This window comes from Pristiophorus japonicus, chromosome 14 (assembly GCF_044704955.1).
Source record: "Pristiophorus japonicus isolate sPriJap1 chromosome 14, sPriJap1.hap1, whole genome shotgun sequence".
Lineage (NCBI taxonomy): Eukaryota > Metazoa > Chordata > Chondrichthyes > Pristiophoridae > Pristiophorus > Pristiophorus japonicus.
In genome coordinates this window covers 44,323,953-44,351,222 of record NC_091990.1, presented here as the reverse complement: position 1 = coordinate 44,351,222, position 27,270 = coordinate 44,323,953, and positions in this window count along the sequence as shown.

Genomic DNA, 27,270 nt, shown 5'->3' with positions numbered 1-27,270 from the left:
CCAGACCTTAGGGTTGTTCTGTGATTAATACTGTTTGCTCTATTCCCCTGCATAGTTGCATTTACATATTTAACAAAATGTGGAGCACGGCTAACTATTTTCAGCTGTGAATAAAGCTACCGGCTCATGCAGTAAGTGTTTTTTTTTACAGACGGCAAGTAAGCACATGTACATTATGTAATGTTTAATTCTCTGGCATTATCACACCACTTTCAGTTTCTTTTAGGTTAATGAAAGACAAAAATGAAAGAGAATCTAGAAATAGAGATTATTTTTGTGATGCCATTTTACTGAAAAGTGAAGCGGAGAGATACAACCACCACTCAAGCTATAGAGATAAACCCTCATCATCATAGGCAGTCCCTTAAAATCAAGGAAGACTTGCTTCCACTCTAAAAGTGAGTTCTCGGGTGACTGTACAGTACAATACGGGAATTACAGTCTCTGTCACAGGTGGGACAGACAGTGGTTGAAGGAAAGGGTGGGTGGGGAGTCTGGTTTGCCGCATGCTCCTTGGTTTGCATTTGGTTTCTGCATGCTCTCGGCGACAAGACTCGAGGTGCTCAGTGCCCTCCCGGATCCTCTTCCCCCACTTAGGGCGGTCTTGGACCAGGGACTCCCAGGTGCCGGTGGGGTTATTGCACTTTATCAAGGAGACTTTGAGGGTGTCCTTGAAGCGTTTCCTCTGCCCACCTGGGGCTCGCTTGCCGTGTAGGAGATCCGAGTAGAGCGCTTGCTTTGGGTGTCTAGTGTCGGGCATGCGGACGATGTGGCCCGCCCAACGGAGCTGGTCAAGTGTGGTCAGTGCTTCGAGGCTGTGGATGTTGGCCTGATCGAGAACGCTGACTGACGTAGGTGCATCTATCCTCCCAGTGGATTTGCAGGATCTTGCGGAGGCAGCGCCCGTGGTACTTCCCCAGTGCTTTGAGGTATCTACTGTATATGGTCCATGTCTCTGAACCATATGGAGGGCGGGTATCACTATTGCCCTGCAGACCATAAGCTTGGTACCAGATTTGAGGTCCTGGTCTTCAAACATTCTCTTCCTCAGGTGACCGAAGGTTGTGTTGCCACACTGCAGGCGGTTTTGGACCGCGCCGTTGATGTCTGCCCTTGCTGATAGTAGGCTCTCGAGGTATGGAAAATGATCCATGTTGTCCAAGATGGCGCCGTGGATTTTGCTGACCAGTGGGCAATGCTGTGAGGCGGGTTCAGGTTGGTGGAGGACCTTTGTCTTATTGATGTTTAGTCTAACACCATGCTTCCATATGCCTCGGTGAAGATGTTGACAACGGCTTGTTCCGCCTCTGAATGTGCGCAGATGCAAGTGCCATCCGCGTAGTGTAGTTCGCTGACAGAGGATGGGACAACCTTTGATCTAGCCTGGAGGCGAGAAGGTTGAACAGGTTCCCATTGGTTCTATAGTTTAGTTCCACTCCAGCAGGGAGATTGTTGAGAGTGAGTTGGAGCATTGCAGTGAGGAAGATTGAGAAGAACATTGGCGCGATGACGCAGCCCTGCATGACCACGGTCCAGATGTGGATTGGGTCTGTGGTGGATCCGTTGGTCAGGATCACAGCTTGCTTGTCATCGTGGAGCAGGCGGAGGATGGTGGCAAACTTTTGGGGGCAGCCGAAACAGAGGAAGACGCTCCATAGTCCCTCATGGTTGACAGTGTCAAAGGCCTTTGTGAGGTCAAAGAAGGCCATGTACAAGTGTTGTTGCTGTTCCCTGCATTTCTCTTGTAGTTATCACGCTGTGAAGGTCATGTCTGTTGTACCCCTTAGTGGATGGAATCCACAATGTAACTCTGGGAGGAGCTCTTCAACTACAGGGAGAAGATGGTTGAGGAGGATGCAATGACTTTCCCAGTGGCCGACAACAGGGAGATTCCTCTGTAGTTGCCACTGTCGGACTTATCCCTTTTATTGAAGATGGTCACGATTATGACATCTCTGAGATCTCCCGGCATGCTCTCCACCTTCCAGATAAGAGAGATGAGGTCATGCATTCGTGCCAATAGTGCTTCTCCGCCATACTTTAGTGACTCGGCGGGGATTCCATCTGCTCCTGAAGCCTTGTTCTTGAGCTGACGAATGGCCTTTTCTACCTCGTGCAGGGCTGGGGTTTTGCTGAGATGGTGGTGGATAGCATGCTGCGGGATGGAGTTGAGGACACTCGCGTCAAAGGCAGAGTCTCGGTTAAGGAGATCTTCGAAGTGCTCCTTCCAGCGGGCCCTGACTGCCTCGGTGTCCTTGATGAGTTTCTCCCCATTCTTGGCCAGCAGTGGGGAGGGGCCTTGGGTGATTGGGCCGTAGGTGGACTTTACTGCGGTGAAGAATCTTCGCATGTCATGGCTGTCAGCCAGCTGATGGATCTCCTGTGCTTTCTCCACCCACCATCTATTCTTTAGGTCGTGGGTTTTTTGTTGGACCTCGGCCTTCAGCCGTCTGTAGAGCTGCTTTGCTGCTCCTGAATTGGGTTTCTGCTTTAAGTTCAGAAATGTCCTGCTCTTGCAATTTGTTAGCTCCTGGATCTGCTCGTCGTTCTTGTCAAACCAGTCCTGGTGTTTCCTGGTTGAGTGACCGACGTCTCTTCGCAGGCACTGGTTATGGTGGCCTTGAGGGCAGACCAGGCACTGTGGGCACCCTGCGTCTCGGGGGTCATATAGGGTCGCCAAGTTGGCAGTGAGGCGCTGGCTGTATAAGGCTCTCTTAACTGGGTCTTTGAGTGCCCCGGCGTTGATTTTTCTGCGACATTGCTTCTGTTGCCGTCGCCGCTTTGGGGCTAAAGTAATGTTGATGATGGAACGGATTAGGCGGTGCTCCATCCAGCAGTTGCCGGCTCCTGTCATGGCGCGGGTGGTGTGTAAGTCTTTGCGGTCCCTTGCTCGGAGGATGACGTAGTCGAGCAGGTGCCAGTGCTTGGAGCGAGGGTGTTGCCACGAAGCCTTGTACTTGTCCCTCTGGCGGAACGAGGTGTTGCTGATGACAAGATCGTGCTCTCGGCATTTTTGTCAGGAGCAGGGTACCGCTGGAGTTGGTTTTCCCTACCCCCTCTCTGCCGATCACGCCTCCCCAGACTCTGACTGAAGAAGAACACTGCCTCCACGGAGTCCTTACTGACTCTGGCGTTGAAGTCGCTGAGGAGGATCAGTTTGTCGTCCGTGGGGACTCAGGACAGGGATTGTTCGAGGCTGGAGTAGAATTCCTCTTTGGCCTCATCTGTTGCGTCGAGTGTTGGGGTGTACGTGCTGATAACTATGGTGCACTGGTTCCGGGACAGGGTGAGTCGGAGACCCATGAGACGTTCGCTTATCCTGCATGGGGAGTCTCTGAGGCAGCCGACCAACTCATTCTTGATGGCGAAGCCAACTCCGTGGAGGCAGTGTTCTTCTTCTGGTTTGCCTTTCCAGAAGAAGGTGTAACTGTTATGTATGCAACACTATGTAACCAGCATTCTACTGCCACCAGAGGGTGTATCTGTTGGAGTCCCAAGGGATTCCAGCATCCCTTGGGAGCAATGTATATACGCAGGCCTTCCATGCTGTATCAGTACCCTGGAGTTAGAATAAAGAGACGAAGGTCACACTTACTTCTACAGTACTCAGTCACATTGCTTTAATCGAGACACTACAGTACCCACCACCTTGTTTTTTGAGCTGGCCTTCCCATGCCCACCGGGTCTCGCTCAGGGCATAATGTCAACGTCGAAGCATCTGAGTTCCCGGGCAATGATGGTGGTGCGGCATTCCGGCCTGTCGCTGTTGGGGTTGTCCATGAGGGCCCTGATGTTCCAGGTCCGGAACTTCATTTTGAAAGGTGGAAGACACCTGTGCGCGAGTTCTTTTAACACGGAGTGGTCGCTCCACACTGACTACCACAGAGGCTTAGCAGAGCAAGGTCTTGATCCAGTGGCAAGCGGGTGCAAGACGACTGGAGACCAGGCACTGCTGTATGGACCTAGTTGCCGATGGTGGCAAGCTCGGCGCTGAACAACGCCCTTCGGTGAGATGGTGAGAGATCCGAGGCGTGGAGAGTGGGGGTGGGAGATTTGAGGCATTAGCTCCTTACTGAGGGCAGACACTGGGATGGCCAGAGGTTCACTTTGTGAAAGGAGGAGAGGTCAGAGTGGCCACAGCTATTGTGCACAGCACGTGCTCGCCAGGAGCTCTGCGGTTGAGTGGGAACAGTGGCCGGAGAGATGGAGGCCCGATTGTCGCCGGAGGGATGAAGGCTAGGACATCGCCAGAGGGAGGAAGGCTCGAACATCGCCGGATTGATCCAAGATGGCGGACGGGATGGCAGCTCCCAAGAGAGCTCTCCCTGAACAAATCAAGCTTTCGAGATAAACCCTAACACCATAATAACCTCTTCCTACCACCAGATCCTCAGTCCATTATTTTGTGGACTTAATGTAACAACAAATTACCTTTTTTTGCCACTGTGTCCGTCTTGAAATTAGTGTTTAATTTCACAGTGTAGACCAGTAATTTCAGTCCACTCTTTTTTATACTGATCATTACAGTTGCAGTAAAAGAGTCACAGTGTACAAAGTGATGTCGAAAGCTTTTAATATTATGAAATATCATTTAGAAAAATATAGGGAACCACAGAATGTATTTTCATTCGCTGCATAGAAGTTGTTGGATGCTGGCAAACCTCCAATGGTGCTGCTCATGATGAGTCAGAGGATATGTTTGATATTTACAGCAGCATTATATTATGTCATTTTTTTTACTATATAGTACAGTTGAACTCTTGAATCACTACTCATGCAATTCAGGCTGGTATTCCAGTGCAGTACTGGGGAAGTGTTACATTTAAAACGCTTTGGAGAGGGCACTAAACTGAGGTTCCATCTTCCACCCACTGTTTGAGGCTGAACCAGACTATTCTTAACCTTGGCATTCTCTTTGACCCCGAGCTGAGCTTCGATCTCATAACCTCTCCATCACCAAGAACGCCGACTTCTGCCTCCGTAACATCGGCCATCTCTGCCCCACCTCAACCCATAGGCTGCTGAAACCCTCATCCATGCCTTCGTTACCATGAGACGTAACCCTTCTAATGCTCTCATGGCTGGCCTCCCACCTTGAAACCTCTGTAAACTTGAGCTCATCCAAAACTCTGCTGCCCATATCTTAACTCGCACCAAGTCCCGTTCATCCATAACCCCTGTGCTCACTGACCTACCTTGGCTCCCGGTCCTGCAACATGTCGAAATCTCGACTCTCAATATACGACTCTAACACAATCAGCTCCAGGAGACGTTCCTTTAATTTTTACATGCAGCAAGGAAAAGTCTCACTCAGTCAAAGGCTTCGCGATGACTCCCAAAATGATACAGTTTCACAAAGTATTTATACAGTAAAAAACAAGTTATGGTTCCATCCTGTGTATTGGTTCTGCCTTTGCAGTCAGCAAAAACAGATAAAGAGTTAATGATTCCCACATCCTCGTCTTTACATTTTTCTCAAATGTCTCTTTTCTAAGTGATTTTGGTGGGCCAGACAGCAATGACTCGATTAGGGTGTGATAATGTGCTATTACCAGCTTTTCATTGTTTTAGGATTGTCCAGTTTCCTGGCCAGTTATTTGGGCCCATGATTTCCATAGTGGTTGATTGGGTACTTGGCTTCTTGCATATTATGGATGAGTTCTGTACAAGACATAATGGTTGGTAATTTGAGTATCTCTTAGGGGGTGAATTGGTGCTGCATCTTTACAACCTTTATCCAGTCCTTCTCAGGTCTGGTAGAGCGACAGACTATTGATAATACAGGGGAGCACAATGGGTGGTACTTATCTCAGCAAGACAGTTTCAATGTTGTGTCTGGTGGCTATTAATCAGTAATCAGCAGTTCCAGTCAGGGTTAGCATGTTTATGCAAACAGACTGTCTGTTGCAGAAGTTTCTAGCAGGTCCTGGACTCCATTTTGTTTTATGGCAAAAAGGGTACAAAAAAACAGTGTAATGTAACTTTAAAAAATACATTTCCACAAACACCTCGATTTTTTAATTCTCATTTTCATTTTCAAATCCCTCCATGGCTTCACCCCTCCCTATCTCTGTGACCTCTTTCAGCCCATCAACCCTCAGAGATCACTGCACTCCTCCAATTCTGGCACCGTGCGCATCCACGATTTTAATGGCTCCACCATTGGCAGCCATGCCTTTAGCTCATAGGCCCCAAGCTCTGGAATTCATTCCTTAAACCTCTCCGCCTCTCGACCTCTCTCTCTTCCTTTAAGATGCTCCTCTTTGACCAGGCATTTGGTCATCAGTCCGAGTATTTCCTTATGTGACTCGGTGTCAGATTTTGTTCGATAATGCTCCTGTTAAGCGCCTTGCATTAAAGATGCTATATAAATGCAAGTTGTTGTTTGTTCTGATAGTTTGGGTAACAATTATTGGATTTTGTTCATTCTGTGTGCAGCAAATCTGTCTGCCTTTTCCTTTTTTCACCATATTTTTGCTCTGTCCCTCTATCTTTTTTTTTGTCTCGTCTCTGTACATATGGCAGTCATACCTTTTTTTTATTGTGATGTGTGAAAGCTGCTTTATGACACTTTTATCCATCTTCCTCTAACTTTCTTATTGTGGTCTCTCCTTTCCTCTCTTGTCTCAGTTATTCACTCTCTCTATCCCACTGTCTCTAGTCTATGTCTCTGTCGGTGTCTGTCTGTCTCACTATTGCTTTGTCTCTCTCTCTCTCTCTCTCTCTGCTCCACAATGTTTATGCTATTATACATGTTTCTTTGCTGCTTTACTCAGTCTGTGGCCTGGAAATTGCAGTGGGAGGCTTGCCGCCCTTGTACACCTCCGAACCACAAGAAAACTCTGTACTTATCTGGTGTCTCCAAAGCTTCGGACTCTTGCGGTCCTGGGCTTGCGTAAAGGCCCACATATCCCAGGGGCACAGGCAGTACACAAGCATCCCCGGGATCATGTGGATCAGGCCAACCAATGACAAAGAGAGATTCCTGTTAGGCTTATGGTGATTCCATTTACGTGCAGAATCCCCAAAAGTATAATAGAAATCACCAAATAATAAAATTTCACACCACTTGCAAATAAATAAATGATCACAGGTTCAAAATGAATGAGAATACCCTTTAATTAAACATTTAAAATAAAAGTGTCATTTTTTGAAAAATAATTTTAAATATTTTCAAACGGCACATAAATAATCAAAACTGGAAGTGAATTTTTAAATCATTGACATTTTTTTATTTGAACTCTTATGCTGGTTTAAAAAAAAATGGCATTACGCCTGTTTTTACCAGTCGTAAGATTTTGGTGGTATTCCCGGTAGCTAAGCTCAACTCTGCATCAGCAAAAGTGAATTTACAGCGGATGGGTACAATCCACAAGTGCCTAAGAAGTAAAAGACTTTGAAATTGCGGTTGGAGGCGTCCTGCAGGAAAATGCCTCCGATCCGCAGGAAAAGTATGCAGCGACCTGGTGTCTCCGTATCTTTGGACTCTTCCGGTCCTGGGCCTGCAGGCGTCGCCGGTGTAAAGGCCCACGCATCGTAAGGGTGAAGGTGGTTCGCAAACCTCCCTGGGAACACGAGGGCCAGCCCAACCAAACAAAAAGGGGGATCCCATTATGCTTATGGGGATTCTGGAATTTAGAAGAATGAGAGGGGATCTCATAGAAGCATATAAAATTCTGACGGGACTGGACAGGTTCGATGCAGGGAGAATGTTCCCGATGTTGGGGAAGTCCAGAACCAGGGGCCACAGTCTAAGGATAAGGGGTAAGCCATTTAGGACCGAGATGAGGAGAAACTTTTTCATCCAGAGAATTGTGAACCTGTGGAATTTTCTACCACAGAAAGTTGTTGTGACCAGTTCGTTGGATATATTAAAAAGGGAGTTAGGTGTGGCCCTTACGGCTAAAGGGATCAGGGGGTATGAAGAGAAGGCAGGAGTGGGGTACTGAAGTTGCATGATCAGCCATGATCATATTGAATGGTGGTGCAGGTTTGAAGGGCCGAATTGCCTGCTCTTGTGCCTATTTTCGATGTTTCTAGGTTTCTATTCCATTTACATTCGGAATAACCTTAAGCATAATAGAAGTCACATAAAAAAAATACATTTTTCTCACAACCTAAATAAAAAATAAATCATCACATGTTTAAAATTAATTAAAATACAATTTAATTAAACACTTAAAACAACATTTTATTATTTTAAACTAAATTTAAACATTTTTAAAGTGGCCAAAAATGACCTAAACTAATTTTAAAGGTTTTTGAATGTTTAAATGATTTTAAAATTGTATTTTAATATTTATTTAAAACCTTATACTGGTAAAAGAAGGCCTTACACCTGCTTTTACCAGGCATAAATTCTGTGGGCATTTGTTGGCCGAATAGCCGAACCCCGGAACAGCGAATGTCCATTTCCTTCCGATCCGCGTGATCTCTCGAGCTGAAACTTGACCGATCACAAGTTCCGTGTTCTCGCGCATGCGCATTGCACGCGGAAACCCGGCACTTGCGGGCCGCTCACGGCAGCATACTTAGTCATAGGCCCTGGAAAATCCAGGCCTTTATTGTGCTGTTCAACCTGTATTTGTAGAAAAGCAAATGTATTCAGTTCCCCAGCAGTGAGAAATGAATGGTTGTTCCAATCCATTGGCTATAACTATAACAGTATTCAGTTATTTTTTATGTTCGTAAGACATTTGAATGATCATGTACATATGTTGGAGAAATATGTATTAAGCAATAAAAGCTTCGTATTCATGCCTGATGATTTTCTTCAGTCAAGTCTGTTGTTTTCAACACCGAAATATCAACACACTAAATTTCAATTCCGAACAAAATTGATATGTAAAGCACTGGTAAAATATTCACTACATCAGAGCACTTAGAATACAGTGCTCAGACTGGCTGAATGTTATACATTCAAGCTTAACTCAGGGTATAATCTTTAGCTGTGCTAATATATAATGGGAATTCATCATATCAGTGAGAAATCTCTCAGGTCCACACTCGTTTTTCAGAGCTAGGAAAACTAAGTTGGTTTCTCCAACTTTTTGAGCCAGTGATGATGGGTTATATTTTGCAGAGCAGTTGGTTGTTCATTATAATTTATATAATCATGCTGAGAAAAGCATTTCTGATACAAAGGTGAAAATAGTTCTAGGTTTAACAACAGAAGCACACCTAAGTTCTTTATCAAAGGTGCAATTTTCTTGGACATTTTGGAGGTCTGACTAAGTGCTGAAAACTAGTTTCACGACTTTTGAAGAAAGGTTATGCAAGGAAGGATTTAAGGTGCTATTTTATCTTTTCATTGGACTTCTTGTCCTTAACCCTGAATACATGCTCATGCATTATTGCAAAATTACAGCATATCCTGATTTGGAGGAAGAATGGGGGAAAGGTTAAAGGAAGGTTTGTCACTCAAGTAGAACTTTCTGAAGCGTCTGATATGTACAACCCGTGTATTTGTCTTCCTAGGATGTGTAAACCAGTTAACATAAGGGCTTGCGGTAAAAACTTGTGTTTAAGTCGCACCATCATGCGTGTTCCAGTCTGCCAATATAGGAGTATGGTTTGTAATCTGGCATGATGGCACTATATGATAGCTGCAAATCTTTTTGTCATGGTGGATCATTTTCTGGGCTGGATTTTCGGCTTTGCTCAATTTAGGGCAGTAATGGCAGTGGGCAGTAAAGTTTGCGCCCGGGACTCAATCGGCAAAATTCAGCAGCTAGGGTGGAGCACTAAAGGAGACGTTGCACACCTCTCTTAGCATGCCAGGCCAGCTGAGCATGTGAAAATCCCGAGCTAAACAGCCGGCCTCGGAGCACTCTCAGAGAGGCTTGGGGAGAAAAATAAACCTGAAAAAAAAACACCAAAAACATTCCCAATAAATAACTCGTGCCACAACAGCATAAATCACGCAACAAAAAAAAAAACAATCACACCTATCTGAGGTCGACATTACTTACCTCACTGCAGCTGCTACAGGTCAGACCGCCCACTTTCACAGGCGGTCTCAGTGCAGTGCTGTACGCAGCATGACGGGTCGAGCAGGAGCCAAAAATCGAGCTGGCGTTGCACAATGGCTCACCTCTTCCAGGCGGTAATGCTCCGTGGATAGAGAACTGGTTGGCAGACAGGAAGCAAGGAGTAGGAAAAAACGGGTCCTTTTCAGACTGGCAGGCAGTGACTAGTGGGGTACCGCAAGATTCAGTGCTGGGACCCCAGCTATTTATATAAGACATTAATGATTTAGAAGAAGGAATTGAATGTAATATCTCCAAGTGTGCAGATGACACTAAGCTGGATGGCAGTGTGAGTTGTGAGGAGGATACTAAGAGGCTGCAGGGTGACTTGGACAGGTTGGGTGAGTGGGCAAATGCATGGCCGATGTGGTATAATGTAGATAAATGTGAGGTTATCCACATTGGTGGTAAAAACAGGAAGGCAGATTATTATCTGAGTGGTGACAGATTAGTAAAACGGGACCTGGGTATCATGGTATATCATTCATTGAAAGTTGGCACGCAGGTACAGCAGGCAGTGAAGAAGGCAAATGGCCCGTTGGCCTTCATAGCGAGAGGATTTGAGTATAGGAGCAGGGAGGTCTGACTACAGTTGTACAGGGCCTTGGTGAGGGCACACCTTGAATATTGTGTACAGTTTTGGTCTCCTAATCTGAGGAAGGACATTCTTGCTATTGAGAGAGTACAGCGAAGGTTCACCAGACTGATTCCCGGGAAGACAGGACTGACACATGAAGAAAGACTGGATAGACTAGGCTAATATTCACTGGAATTTAGAAGAATGAGAGGGGATCTCATAGAAACATATAAAATCCTGACGGGATTGGACAGGCTCGATTCAGGAAGAATGTTCCCGATGTTGGGCAAGTCCAGAACCAGAGTTCACAGTGTAAGGATAAGGGGTAAGCCATTTAGGACCGAGATGAGGAGAAACTTCTTCACTTAGAGAATTGTGAACCTGTGGAATTCCCTACCACAGAAAGTTGTTGAGGCTAGTTCGTTAGATATATTCAAAAGGGAGTTAGATGTGACCCTTATGGCTAAAGGGATCAAGGGGTATGGAGAGAAAGCAGAAATGCAGTACTGAAGTTGCATGATCGGCCATGATCATATTGAATAGTGGTGCAGGCTCAAAGTGCCTGTTTTCTATGTTTCTATGTGCCCCGCTGAAACTGGCACCGAAAATACTGCGGGGTGCTGGAAGCTGGCTGCCTGCCCGGAAGAGCTCACCGCTGCCACTGCCGCCCCTCTGGGGCAAAAACAGAGGTGGCAACAAGCTGAAAATCCAGCCCAGAAATCTGTCTTTCTAGCCTACAGACGCCCACAGGATCCAGAAGTAATCGTATTCTCTTCCTATGAGCAATCACAACCTCAATAATAAAGTCATCCAGGATTTGGTGACAGTGCTTAATATTGAGGTCAGTCAGGTTCATTTGTGCCTTCAGATTATGGAATACCATACTTTAAATGGCACAGCTGACTGATTGCTGGGACATATTTAAACCCCAGTGGAGGAAAAATCATGCTATATATTTCTTAAAATATAACATTTCAAGTTTAACTTTCAGTACCGAAAATGAGCCTCAGCACTGAGGAGAGTTTGTCAAAAGAAAAAATGTTTTGCAGCACAGTTTTTAATCGGAAATTCAGATCTCGCTTGTTACTAGATACAAGAACTTATTCAGAAGAGAAAATGACTTGATTGAATAGGTTTCAGTGTGAGCCAAACTGGATTTTTAGATTTTCAAGACTAAAGGTTAAATTAGCCTTGAGTGATTTAACCTTCAACAGTAAAATGCCGTATATCCATAAAAATGGTGGAAAAAAAAAACTAGATGGACAAACAACTTAACTGGTGAAACCTCTCTCGCTTTGCAGCTACAATCAGTGCGTTCTTTAAATTAAAAGTATTCAATATGGTAAATGTCAGATTTTAGAATTTATTTTGACCATTTCACCACAGAAACGGAGAGGGTCGGTGGAAGATGTAACCTTTAAAATTTGATTATTAAAGCAAGTTTAAAATAAAAGCTTTGAGATGATAGGCATTTAAAATGCTAATGGGTGAGCTTTGCTGCTATTTCCCGATGAACTGTGAAATGGAAGGTGAGCAGTTTGTTAGCTCTTGGTAATTGATGAATGCTTCACACCTCCTCCTCCTCCTCGTCATCATCGTCATCGTAGGCAGTCCCTCGAAACGAGGATGACTTGCTTCTACGCCAAAAAGGGATAAGTTCACAGCTGTTTCAATGAAGGACCTAATATTCCAGATCCCGAACTACATCTTGAAGGGTGGAAGATGCCTGTGCGTGGATTTTTTTAACATGTGGTGACCGTTGCACACCAGCCACCACACGGGCAGGACAGAGCCAGGTCTTGGTCCAGTGGCAAGGATTAACCAAGACGACTGGAGACCAGCTTTGCTGCACGGACCTAGCGCGCACACACATTGCAGTGTGTGCTGGCCCGTGCTACCTCTGGGCCCTCGCCTCTTCTGAGCCCCAAACTCACGCCTCTCCTGGGCCCTCTACAAACTCTTGCCGCTCCTTCGCCCCTCCTGCTGTGCCTGCCCACACTGTAATCAGCGACCTGGCTTCACACCTATTGTGTTGGTGTCACCAGAACAGGGCACATGGGTCTGACAAGCTTTCTTTTTCTGGCTGTGAACAGCCAGATAAAACAGATGTGGGCACTGAAGTCCGGGAGGTTTTTGAAACCAAATGCTACAAGGCAGTCAGGTAGAAGAAAAAGACTGAGAGAAGGCTAGGATGCAGAAGTGAACAGTCAGAAATCATTTACATCAAGCCAGACGACACACTGATGTGAGGTGTAGGGCGTTCATTATTTTTCGTATTACTATTCAAAGTTAAGTTGTACTGATTGAGGTAAGTGACGTTGATCGTAACTGTTGCTCTGAATGTTCTGTCACTGGGAAATAAAGTAACTTAATAATTCTTATCTGGCTTTATCTCCACTGACTGTTTGCTTGGTTAACCTTTGGAGAGAATGAAGCAGTACAAATGCAAAAGACATGGCTGTCTGATTCAGGTCAGAAGATGTCTGTTGTTGCATCCCAGGTTACGCTATTCTACAAGTAGATGTAGGACAGTGTGAGTCAACTCCCATAAAAGTAAAATACTCTAGACCAGTAATGGGAGCGACTGATGTCACTGAACCCGAGGAGGTATCTCGATCAGAAGCAAGCCACAGCGTGATATCCATTACGATAACAGTGGTAGGTAATGGTTTTAGTCTTTATGGCATTTAATTTGCTGATCTCAGCTGGACTGCTGTATACAAGTGGCAAGGGGAAGGAGTAAGAAAAGATTTGTGTTTATGTCGTACCTTTTCATGTCTCCCAGAAACATCTGGAAGTACTTTCCCATAGGTTGCGAGAAATTTGCACGCTACTTGCTACAGAAGGCTTCCTAGAAATGACCTAAAGAACCAGCAGTGACCGAGTTACGGGAAATGGTCACTTATTCCATGTGATCCACACGCACAGTGGTCTCTCAGGAAAACATAAAGAGGATTGTACTTTTATCATTCAAAAAAGGAATATTGAAGTGAAAGCTCTCTACATTCACTCTGACTTTACAGAATTGGCAGCTAGCCACTATTTCCCTGACTGTCTTCACATAATAAGCTGCCCTTGCTCAACTCACCTTGCTTGTATGGCATTGTGACACATTCATAACTGTCACTGGATAATAACTTGATCAGATCATGTGTCCATTTCATGTTTCTCCTTGAAATGTTACATTCTTCTGCCTCTTTTTATATTCTATATTTCATGACAAGAGCTACTTTGGGCTTTCCCAAAGGTTCAGTAGGTAGATGTATACGTGGTGTGGAACAGAAATGTTCAGACTCGGAAGGCCCAAATTGAACTTCCAAAAAGCATTTGATGAAGTGCCCCAGAAGAAACTTGTGAAGATTCAGGCCTGTGCTATCAAAGGTCATCATCATCATAGACAGTCCCTCGGAATCGAGGAAGACTTGCTTCCACTCTGAGCATGAGTTCTTTGGTGGCTGTACATTCCAATACGAGAACCACAGTCTCTGTCACAGGTAGGACAGATCGTCGTTGAGGGAAAGGGTGGTTGGGGTGGTTTGCCGCACGCTCTTTCCGCTGCCTGCGCTTGATTTATGCATGCTCTTGACGACGAGACTCGAGGTGCTCAGCGTCCTCCCGGATGCACTTCCTCCACTTAGGGCGGTCTTTGGCCAGGGACTCCCAGGTGTCAGTGGGGATGTTGCACTTTATCAGGGAGGCTTTGAGGGTGTCCTTGTAATGTTTCTGCTGCCCATCTTTGGCTCGTTTGCCATGAAGGAGTTCTGAGTAGAGTGCTTGTTTTGGGAGTCTCGTGTCTGGCATGCGAATTATGTGGCCTACCCAGCAGAGCTGATCAAGTATGGTCAGTGCTTCAATGTTGGGGATGTTGACCTGGATGAGGACGCTAACATTGTTGCATCTGTCCTCCCAGGGGATTTGTAGGATCTTGCGGAGACATCGCTGGTGGTATTTCTCCAGCGACTTGAGGTGTCTACTGTACATGATCCATGTTTCTGAGCCATACAGGAGGGCAGGTATCACTACAGCCCTGTAGACCATGAGCTTGGTGGCAGTTTTGAGGGCCTGGTCTTCAAACACTCTTTTCCTCAGGCGGCCGAAGGCTGCACTGGTGCACTGAAGTCGGTGTTGGATCTCGTTGTCAATGCTTGCTCTTGTTGATAGGCGGCTCCTGAGATAAAGGAAGTGGTCCACAGTGTCCAGGGCCGCGCTGCGGATCTTGATTCTGGGAGGCAGTGCTGTGCGGCGAGGACAGGCTGGTGGAGGACCTTTATCTTACTGATGTTTAGCGTAAGGCCCATGCAGGTAAAGTGGTGACGAGTAGCGAGATGGCTGAAGGATAAAAAGCAAAGGGTAGAGCTAAATGAATATTTCTTAGACTGACGCGACGTAACTAATGCCCCAGGGATATGTGTTAGAAGCTGCCTTTGCCTCCCTATATATAACCAGTTTGATATTGGTGTACAGGAAATAATATCAACATTTGCTTAGATACCAAAGTAGGAGGCTTTGAAAAGCAATGAAGGTGCAGGGGACTGTAGGAAGGTATAGAAAGATTGTGGCATCGGGCAAATATGGATACTTCAACTAAGATAAATAGGAAGTGGTAGATTCTGGTAAAGATCACAAGGAAAACAGAGAAGGGTAATAGAGAAAGATTGTGTCATAAGAACATAAGAACATAAGAATTAGGAACAGGAGAAGGCCATCTCGCCCCTCGAGCCTGCTCCACCATTCAACAAGATCATGGCTGATCTGGCCGTGGACTCAGCTCCACTTACCCGCCCGCTTTCCATAACCCTTAATTCCCTTATTGGTTAAAAATCTATCTATCTGTGATTTGAATATATTCAATGAGCTAGCCTCAACTGCTTCCTTGGGCAGAGAATTCCACAGATTCACAACCCTCTGGGAGAAGAAATTCCTTCTCATCTCGGTTTTAAATTGGCTCCCCAGTATTTTGAGGCTGTGCCCCCTCGTTCTAGTCTCCCCGACCAGTGGAAACAACCTCTCTGCCTCTATCCTGTCTATCCCTTTCATTATTTTCGATGTTTCTATAAGATCACCCCTCATCCTTCTGAACTCCAACGAGTAAAGACCCAGTCTACTCAATCTATCATCATAAGGTAATCCCCTCATCTCCGGAATCAGTCTAGTGAATCGTCTCTGTACCCACTCCAAAGCTAGTATATCCTTCCTTAAGTAAGGTGAGCAAAACTGCACGCAGTACTCCAGGTGCGGCCTCACCAATTCCCTGTACAGTTGCAGCAGGACCTCCCTGCTTTTGTACTCCATCCCTTTCGCAATGAAGGCCAACAGTCCATTCGCCTTCCTGATTACCTGCTGCACCTGCAAACTAACTTTTTGGGATTCATGCACAAGGACCCCCAGGTCCCTCTGCACCGCAGCATGTTGTAATTTCTCCCCATTCAAATAATATTCCCTTTCACTTTTTTTTCCCAAGGTGGGTGACCTCACATTTTCCGACATTGTATTCCATCTGCCAAACCTTAGCCCATTCGCTTAACCTATCTAAATCTCTTTGCAACCTCACTGTGTCCTCTACACAATCCGCTTTTCCATGCTGAGGGAGTGCTGCATTTTTGGTAACACCAATTTTCAGATGTCTGTTCTGGCTAGCAGTCTCTACCGCCGGAGATTTGGCAAAAAGCAAACTTGTTTTGACGTGTGACAATGTCTATCCGTCTGGTGGTGATATGGAAGTGACACATCTGGTGTACAAGTCCTCCCTATATCTATTTCTGGGTCTTGCAATAATGGAGTCGGGTGAGTTAATAAGAGAATTCTTACACAGTTTCAGGTTTTCTCTTGAATTAAACTACAAGTGACTTTTTTGTTGATTTGTCTTTTTAGTTGATAGCAAACATACCCTGGCATATTTATACAACATAAATGAAATAAATAGAGATGTTTACCAGCTGTGTACAACAAATTTGAACAATCTAAAGAAAGAAAGACTTGGATTTATATAGCGCCTTTCACGACCACTGGACATCTCAAAGCGCTTTACAACCAATGAAGTACTTCTGCAGTGTAGTCACTGTTGTAATGTAGGAAATGCGGCAGCCAATTTGCGCACAGCAAGCTCCCACAACAGCAATGTGATAATGACCAGATAATCTGTTTTCTTTGTTATGTTGATTGAGAGATAAATATTGTCCAGGACACCGGGGATAACTCCCCCTGCTTTTCTTCAAAATAGTGCCGTGGGATATTTTATGTCCCTTTGAGAGAGCAGATGGGGCCTCGGTTTAACATCTCACATGAATGATGGCACCTCCGACAGTGCAGCACTCCCCCAGCACTGCACTCGAGTGTCAATTTGGTACATTAACATATTAACCACCAGGTATCTTTTTTCCTAAAATTTGTGTGAACATACTTTGCTTTAAAAACTTAACATAAAAAGTTACACTTTTTCCAAACCCTAAATCCTTTCTGTGTAAAAATGATCATAGTTCTCGAAACATGCCAGATTTGAACCTAGTGAATTACATTTTGAACGTAAATACAGTCCCTTGTAGGCATGCAACAGCCAATTTGTGCACAGCAAGATCCGACAATAAGTAACGTTGGACTGTTCCTGGTTTGGTGCAGAATGTTGCCTAGGGCACTGGCAGAACTCTGTTTCTCTTTAAGTAATGCCATGGGATTTTTTTTTTTACATCTACATAAACAGGCAGACTTTGGTCAGTTTTACTTCTCATCTGAAGGTCAGCACCTTCTACAATGAATCCTTCCCTCAGTACTGCACTTTAGTGTCAGGACAGCTTATATGCGGAAGATATTCTGGGACTCTCTTTCCATTTCTTCTCTCTTCTCCCTCCCACTCAATATGGAAATGCTCAGGTGGTGTTCATCGCTCCTCCAACTACCCAATCAAAATTGTGAATTCACCGTGTGCCGAATCTTGGTAGATTTCATTTGTGCACAGAACTGCAATGATTGAAATGCTAATTTTAAATTGGCATGGAGTGAGCACCCAAATAACGTGCAGCGATTAGCAGCCGATTTGTTGAATCTTCAAGTTATTTCTCATCTGTACTCTTGTGGGATTAAATAATTGGCCTTTGAAATTCAGTGAAGAAGCCAGGATTTCTTCCAGAAAAGAAATTCCTCAGTCGTTCGGATAAGATGTTAAACTGAGGCTCTCTTGCCTGGATGTAAAATATCGCTATTTGTAGAACAACAGAGGAATTATCCTGATGTCTTAGCCAATATTTATCCCTCAACCAATATTATCAAAATGGATTGTCTGGTCATTTATCTCATTGCCATTTGTGGGACCTTGCTCTGTCCAAATTCACTGTGAAGTTTGCCTATTTTACAACAGTGACTACACTTCAAAAGTACTTCATTGTCTGTCAAGTGCTTTGGGATGGCCCAAGGTTGTGAAATGCAGTTTATGACTAAGTTGTTTCCTCTTTCAAACCGAGTATGCTGTGCTCAATTTCAGCAGAGTTTAATTGCCTCACTTTGACCAAGTCTTATCTCCTGGCGAATGCCAGTCCCATGATTTAGAGAGTTTCATTTAAAAGGAATGTAGTTCTCTGATCAGCTTATTGAATTGTTAGACAGCCCAAGAAATGATTTGTATGACAGCAGTTTTGTTACTTATTGTATTGTATTGCTGCTAGCGATTATTTTCCACTTGGGATTATTTCTTTGTGACCTTTGGAAAATAAGGATAATATTTGAGAGTCCCACTTCATAGGTTTTATCCTTCCTCATGACATTAGTAATATCACTATACGATGTGGGTCTAAGTTAAAGATTACTCCACAGAAAGCTAAAAATTACATAGAATAGCTTCCGTCCCTAAACGAATGAAATGTGTACAGATAGCTCCTGAGCATACTGGGATCCTCACATTCTCTTGATTACAGAACGGAACTGTGGCAATCCCATGGGCAGAGGCAATGGAAACTCGCAACCCCTGCGTTTATCTTCTCGGGTATATGATGATCCATTGTAACATAAGGGAGAAAGAAGAAAAGGCCATTTAGATCAGGTCCGTCTATCGTCTGTCTGTCTTTTGCCTTTGTGTCAACTCTATGGCTTAGAAATTGGTTTGTGCCTGACTTTCAGGTGTGAACCCAGCCACAAACCATCGTGCCACAACATTCCTCAAAGACCGCTGCTTTGGCTGCTGTTAGCCTGAGAGAACGGACGGCAGCAAGCACGATGCACACGATGGTCAGTCGTGGTCCAATATCGGAAAGGGGCATCAACTAAGCGTTAGAGTCCAGAATTGTGTGAGCAATCAGCCTAACACCTGTTTCAGGGGGGGTGCCTGACTACAGAGCGGCCGAACTAATAAGCCGTGTGGCGTGGAATAAACGTGCGCACCCAGCTCGCCGTATTGGACCTTTCAGCGCCCGCTTTTCATCTGAATCAGGAATTTTATTTCCTTTTTGCCACACTTTAATCACGTCAATATTTACTGCACTCACCATCAAGGGGGAGTCAGACTCTCAGCAACCATGTCATTTTACCAAAGCTCCCTTACATGAACACCTGGATTAAGTAGTTGGTGACGTATAACCATATCTTTGTGAAGGTGCACATCTGGAACATCCAGTTCACTGGCAAGGCATAAGTTGTCAACAGTATAGTTGCTTCTACCAAGCTGAAATCAGGTGTCCATTAACTAGCTGATGATGCAAGTCTGAGACCAGACATAGGTGGCTGTGTGCATGTAAACTGGGGGAAGAATGTGCACTCCATCAGGGAATTGCAAACTGAGCAGCACTGTCTTTTTCAGAACACGGTAACTTATTTGGAGTTGCTTATTTGGAGAGTCTCTTAGTTTATTATCATGTGCCCCAGTTTTGACCTGTGTAATCAACACAAAGAGGGAAAAATTTGGGTAGTTTGCGCCTCCCGTTAGCGCCCCCGGGGCAAACGGGACACGAACAACTTTTCGCCCAGGCGCGGCGCCGCTACCGACTCCTGCAGAATTCCGCGGGAGTTTAGCGGCGGCGCTAATCGGTAACGTCCCGGGCCCCTGTGCCGGAGATGACAATGAAATGTCATCGCTATGCGCAGCGACCCGTTTTCGCCCCGGAGTGAAAATTCGGTAGTGCCCTATAGAGGCTGTAGACCGCTCATGGGGCGATAATTAAAAGGGAGGTGCGGCAGTCAAAAATGAAAAAATGGCCGACTTACCGGCCGCGGCCGCCTTGATTGCAGCTCACTGGGTCCGTGCCGCGATGTTGCTGCCACAGCACCCTACTCCCCAGTGGTATAGGGTGACCCTGTCTCCCTCCCACAGAGTCGGCAGCTTGGCCCTTCCCTTTAATGGGAGGGGAGGGCCCTGTCTTCCCGCCAGCACTGCGCACCCCTCCGTTTACGTCGTGTCCCTTTGCGCCCCAGTCCTGCCCCTGAGAGGAAGTGGAGCGCGATAATCTGCACGCCACTTCCTCCCCGGGGCGGTAAGCCCAATATAGCTCGCACGGCAGGACATCTGCGCCTGCCGCAGAAACTCGCGGCATTGACCGGATTTTCGACCTAAAGAATCAGAACTCCTCCCATTGATTCAATCTTTAGCTTTAAAAACTTGAATCATCTTTTGTTTCCCAACCTGTTTTAAGTTGCCTGAGCCAAACGTGAAATGGTTTATCTGGCCTCACTCTGGCCTTAGAATCAGAGGGGCCGAAATTCTCCCCCGCCGGAAACGGAGCGCATCTGACGTTTTTCCTGTGGTTTCACCACCATGACAGTGAGTGACACCTCAAATCTACCACCAAGCTCATGGTCTACAGGGCTGTAGTAATACCCGCCCTCCTGTATGGATCAGAGGCATGGACGACTTACAGAAGACACATCAAGTCGCTGGAGATATATCACCAATGATGTCTCCACAAGATCCTGAAAATCCCCTGGGAGGACAGACGCACCAACATCAGTGTCCTCGTCCAGGCTAATATCCCCAGCACTGAAGCACTGACCACACTCGATCAGCTTCGCTGGCCACTTAGTTCGCATGCCAGACACGAGACTCCCTAAGCAACTGCTCTATGCGGAGCTCCTTCATGGCAAACAAGTCAAAGGTGGGCAGCGGAAATGTTAAAAGGACACCCTCAAAGCCTCCCTGGTGAAGTGCAACATAATCACTGACGCCTGGGAGACCCTGGCCGAAGACCGCCCTCAGTGGAGAAAGTACATCCGGGATGGTGTTGAGCTCTTCGAATCTCAACGCTGCGAGCATGAAGAGGTCAGGCGCAGGCAACGGAAGGAGCATGCGGTAAACCAGTCCCACCTCCCCCCTTCCCCTGACGAATATCTGTCCCACCTGTGACAGGGTCTGTGGCTCTCGCATTGGACTGTTCAGCCACCAAAGAACTCACTTCAGGAGTGGAAGCAAGTCTTCCTCGATTCCGAGGGACTGCCTATGATGATGACCCTTATTAAGGAATGCCTTCTGAAAACTGGATTGCATTCTCTCTCAAGGTGCAGAAATTGCTAATTGCCTCTTAAAGGGAAATGACCCACAACCAAAGACAACAAAATACCACCTCAATCCGCTCCCCCCAGGCTTTTGTTGAAAATCGTCAAGTAGCCAGCTCTGACCCTCCTGCTGCTGCAGGAAAAGTAAGAGACTCGGATAAAAAGGACACACAAGAATAAACATCAAGGGGAGCCACAGTGACCTTAAACAGATAGCAGGTTGTCAGATTTTCTGTCACAGATGTTTTTGTCACTGAAGGAATATGTGAAAAATGATTTGGGGTGGGTAGGAGGGGCCGTCTGCATGAAGGAATAGCTGAATAATCTCCAAGTGGAAGTTGTAGAGGAGATCTCAATGTCAGCAAGTGAATTACTTGAAATAAAAACAGGAAATGCTGGAAAACACTCAGCAAGTCAGGCAGTATGTGTGGAGAGAAAAATAGGGGGCGAAATTGCCCCACGCTCCATTTGGTGCGCACAATTTGAATTACATGAAAATTTAGCGACCGGCGAGATGGGCAGCTAAATGTCCCGGAATTGGGTTCCTTGAATCGAAACAATCTGCGGGCCGGTATCAGACGCATAATTCACCTCCGCAGAACGGTAGCGGGATGATAGACGGGCAGAAATGCGGCGAGACCTTCAGCGCCGCGCTGATAACATCAGCTGACGTATCACACCGTGCCTCCCCTTTTAAACGGGAGGGCCATTACAAACTCTGCAACCACGTTCCTGGTGCCCGCTAGGCCACCAGGGAGGGTTTCGGGTGGGCCTGTTGCAGCACTGTCGAACCAGCGGCTGCCATTGCCATGCCAACTGCAATGTTGGCCGACAATAAAAAAAAGATGCCGGCCGCGGCGCAAGGCCCTCCCCTTAAAGGGCGGATGGTGGAATCGCCCCATGCTATCCTCGCTCCCGTGGGAAAATTTCCCCCACGGGCATAAAGGGGTCGGCGCGCATGGCGATGACGACGTCGCGTGTGCATCGCCTTCCGGAGCGAAAACTACGGGGCGCGGCGCAAAGCCATTTTCGCCAGCACCATCCTGGGGGCAATTCAGGGCATGTCGTTTCCGCCTCCCGGAGGCATTAACGAGCTTTTCGAAAAAGGGGCAATTTCAGTCTCTATACCTGCTTTACTCTAGAAAAAATACAGGTGGAAAAAGACTACGCACAGATATTTCTAAATCAGAGTCTCTGGAAAACCTTTCAAATCTTTGTCTGTTGCCTGAATTATCTGATATCCATAAAAATGAAAGGTCCATATCCCACGAGTTACTACACTTCAAAAGTATTTTTGACTATAAAGCACTTTGAACATACATACATGAGAATTAGCAGGAGTAGGCCATCTCGCCCCTCGAGCCTGCTCCGCCATTCAACAAGATCATGGCTGATCTAGCCGTGGACTCAGCTCCCCTTACCCGCCCATTCCCCGCAACCCTTAATTCCCTTATTGGTTAAAAATCTATCTATCTGTGATTTGAATACATCCAATGAGCTAGCCTCAACTGCTTCCTTGGGCAGAGAATTCCACAGATTCACAACCCTCTGGGAGAAGAAATTCCTTCTCAACTCGGTTTTAAATTGGCTCCCCTGTATTTTGAGGCTGTGCCCCTTAGTTCTAGTCTCCCCGACCAGTGGAAACAACCTCTCTGCCTCTATCCTGTCTATCCCTTTCATTATTTTAAATGTTTCTATAAGATCACCCCTCATCCTTCTGAACTCCAACAAGTAAAGACCCAGTCTACTCAATCTATCATCATAAGGTCTATCATCATACCCTCATCTCCGCAATCAGCCTAGTGAATCGTCTCTGTACCCCCTCCAAAGCCAGTATATCCTTAAGTAAGGTGACCAAAACTGCACGCAGGACTCCAGGTGCGGCCTCACCAATACCCTATACAGTTGCAGCAGGACCTCCCTGCTTTTGTACACCATCCCTCTCGCAATGAAGGCCAACATTCCATTCGCCTTCCCGATTACCTGATGCACCTGCAAACTAACTTTTTGGGATTCTAAAAGAGTTTCATCCAAAAGAGTTTCAAAAAGGTCCAAAAGAGTTTCATGCACAAGGACCCCCAGGTCCCTCTGCACCTCAACATGTTGTAATTTCTCCTCATTCAAATAATAATCCCTTTCACTGTGTTTTTTTTCCAAGGTGGATGACCTCACATTTTCCAACATTGTATTCCATCTGCCAAACCTTAGCCCATTCGCTTAACCTATCTAAATCTCTTTGCAGCCTCTCTGCCGCTTTCCCACTAATCTTTGTGTCATCTGCAAATGTTGTTATACTACACTCTGTCCCCTCTTCCAGGTCATCTATGTATATTGTAAACAGTTGTGGTCCCAGCACCGATCCCTGTGGCACACCACTAACCACCGATTTCCAACCCGAAAAGGACCCATTTATCCCGACTCTCTGCTTTCTGTTAGCTAGCCAATTCTCTATCCATGCTAATACATTTCCTCTGACTCCGCGTACCTTTATCTTCTGCAGTAACCTTTTGTGTGGCACCTTATTGAAAGTCTTTTGGAAATCTAAATACACCACACCCATCAGGACACCTCTATCCACTATGCTCTTATATCCTCAAAGAATTCCAGTAAATTAGTTAAACATGATTTCCCCTTCATGAATCCATGTTTCGTCTGCCTGATTGCACTATTCCTATCTAGATGTGCCGCTATTTCTTCCTTGATGATAGCTTCAAGCATTTTCCCCACTACAGATGTTAAAATAACCGGCCTATAGTTACCTGCCTTTTGTCTGCCCCCTTTTTTAAACAGGTGTTACATTCGCTGCTTTCCAATCCGCTGGTACCTCCCCAGAGTCCAGAGAATTTTGGTAGATTATAACGAATGCATCTGCTATAACTTCCGCCATCTCTTTTAATACCCTGGGATGCATTTCATCAGGACCAGGAAACTTGTCTACCTTGAGTCCCATTAGCCTGTCCAGCACTACCCCCCTTGTGATAGTGATTATCTCAAGGTCCTCCCTTCCCACATTCCTGTGACCAGCAATTTTTGCCATTGTTTTATGTGTCTTTGTGTGGGACATCCTGAGGTGAGTGAAACATGCTGCATAAATGCAAGTCTTGCTTTTTCTTGTTTAGTTTAATCCTCATGTTTATTCTAAATGTCCCATTACAAAACAAAGCAACCTTCAGTGAGCCAAGGTGCCTAATTCATCCTAAATGTAAATTGTAATATGATTAGGGAATACAGATAAGGTTGAGAGTTGGATGCAATAAAAATTATAATATTTCAATTCCAGCCAGGAATGCTACTTAAGGGACCAATAAAAGCTCCTGTCACTTATGAATGTCCCATTACAGCCGAATTTCATTATACCTGTGAATAGATAATGAGGAGAAAACTCCAACTCAGCACAAATACTTAGTTTACCTGCATCTGAGATAAAGTCCTTTCTGAAGTATAATAAGTCCCACAGCTATGTTAACGGATCTTGTCCAACACAAGTAGCAGAAATGCCTAAGTAATTTGGGTTCAGGATTCATGAGTTATTTTCACTGCAAAAACATGACATAAATTGCTAGCTACTTAAGTGAAGAAGAACAACTTTCAAGGCATGCACACATGTCCTCTTCTCCCGTTTTCCTTCTTTGAATTCTGCACTGTCAGAAATTCTTGTTCGGCCAGGAAGGTGCAGCTTTCTGTGCTTTGGACTTCTCTGTAATTGTTAATATGTACATAAGATCATAAGAAATAGGAGCAGAATTAGGCCATACGGCCCCTCGAGCCTGCTCCACCATTCAATAAGATCATGACTGATCATCGACATCAACTCCACTTTCCCACCGATCTCCATATTCCTTGATTCCCCATGACTCCAAAAATCTATCTCAGCCTTGATTATATTCAGAGACTCAGCATCCACAGCCCTCTGGGGCAGAGAATTTGAAAGATTCACAACCCACTGCGTGATGAAATTCCTCCTCATCTCTGTCTTAAATGGCCTACCCTTTTTCCTGAGGCTGTGTTCCATAGTTCTAAACACCCCTGCCAGGGAAAACAACCTCTCTGCATCTACCCTGTCAATCCCCTTCAGAAGCTTGTATGTTTCAATGAGATCACCTCTCTGTGTTCTAAACTCCAGAGAGTATAGACCCATTCTACATAATCTCTCATCATAAGACAGCCCTCTCATCCCAGGAATCAATCTAGTGAACCTTTGTTGCACCGTCTCCAAGGTAAGTATATCCTTCCTTAGATAAGGAGAGCAAAACTGTGCACAGTACTCCAGGTGTGGTCTCATCAAGCCCCTGTACAATTGTAGCAAGACTTAATTCTTTTATACTCAACCCCCTTGCAATAAAGGACAACGTACCATCTGCCTTCCTTATTGCTTGCTGTACCTGCATGCTAGCGTTCTGTGTTTCTTGCACAAGGACACCCAAATCTCTCTGAACACCAACATTTAAAAGTTTCTCACCATTTAAAAAATATGCTGTTTTTCTATTCTTCCTATCAAATTGAATTACCTCACATTTCCCCACATTATACTCCATCTGCCACCTTACTGCCCACTCATTTAGTATATCTGTATCCCTTTGCAGATGCTTTGTGCTCTCTTCACAGCTTACTTCCAGTGGTTTAGTTGAGAGTAGGGTGTATGTGGGGTGCGAACAATTCTGTCTGTTTTTCCATCCCTCTACACACTGCCTTGATTCAAATTGATGACAATCGGAGAGGGTGGACATCACTGAACCTCGATCGAAAGAGGAACTTGAATTTGTAGCAGTCAGGCTGAATATATTGGCCTGGAACTTGCGGTCCTGATGAAGGCAAACTGGCAGCATTCGCCGTCATTTTGTCTTTGAAACTGACCCCAACTTCAGGATTTAGCGCATCCGCAGCCGAATGCGGAAATCTCGAAGTTTTGGTCTGTCATTCAATGCTCTGACACAGGCTGTGCCCCCACTCCTCCGCCCCGCCCCCCAGAGCCGGCAATCAGTGAAATCACTGATCTGACGAAAACATACCCTTTTCCAAAAAACCTATCGCTGTTAGAAACCCCATAAAAAGTTAGACCCATTCAAATGAGATCTAACTGGGTTTTTACCGGCAAACGTTATGGACCTGAAAAATGAATTATGGGCCATTAAAACACTGACCTCAGTGGGGGCTGGTACTTAATACCAGCTTTGTTACAATTTCAGGGCTGCCCAACTCTTTAGATGGAAGAAAGGCTGTGAACTGGAGAATTGCTATGTACTTCAGCAAAGATGGCTTTATGAGATCAGGCAGCTCCTGGTCAGTCCCCAGACTGTTCTAAAGCATTTTAACTCCCATTAAAGTTCAATTGGAAATATGGTCCAGGTTGAACCTCCCTTATCCAGAACCATCAGGACCTGGCCTGTTCTGGATAAGGGATTTTTTCAGACGAGGGGTGGTCAAGTTAGATTGGATGATAAAGGTACTGAGCAAGGGGATATCGGGGCTGCCTGGCTTGGGGCTGGAGCGTGACAGAGAGATCATGGGGCGGTGAGGTGGGGCGGGTGGGGAAGAGCAGTGGATCACAGGATCAGGCCAGCGATTGCGGGAGTTGGCAGCGAGGAAAGACTTCAATTTGTAATTTGTTCATGAGAGCAAGTGTTGCACTGGCGCACGCATGACTCTAAATCTGAGTCGATGCCAGGCCACCACACATGGGATCTGGCGATGGCTTTCATTGAATGTAATATCTCCAAGTTTGCAGATGACACTAAGCTGAGTGACTGTGTGAGCTGTGAGGAGGATGCTAAGAGGCTGCAGGGTGACTTAGACAGGTTAGGTGAGTGGGCAAATGCATGCAGATGCAGTATAATGTGGATTGATGTGAGGTTATCCACTTTGGTGGCAAAAACAGGAAGACAGAATATTAACTGAATGGCGACAGATTAGGAAAAGGGGAGGTGCAACGAGACCTGGGTGTCATGGTACATCAGTCATTGAAGTTTGGCATGCAGGTACAGCAGGCGATGAAGAAAGCAAATGGCATGTTGGCCTTCATAGCGAGGGGATTTGAGTACAGGGGCAGGGAGGTCTTACTGCAGTTGTACGGAGCCTTGGTTAGGCCACACCTGGAATATTGTGTTCAGTTTTGGTTTCCTAATCTGAGGAAGAACATTCTTGCTTATTGAGGGAGTACAGCGAAGGTTCACCAGATTGATTTCTGGGATGGCAGGACTG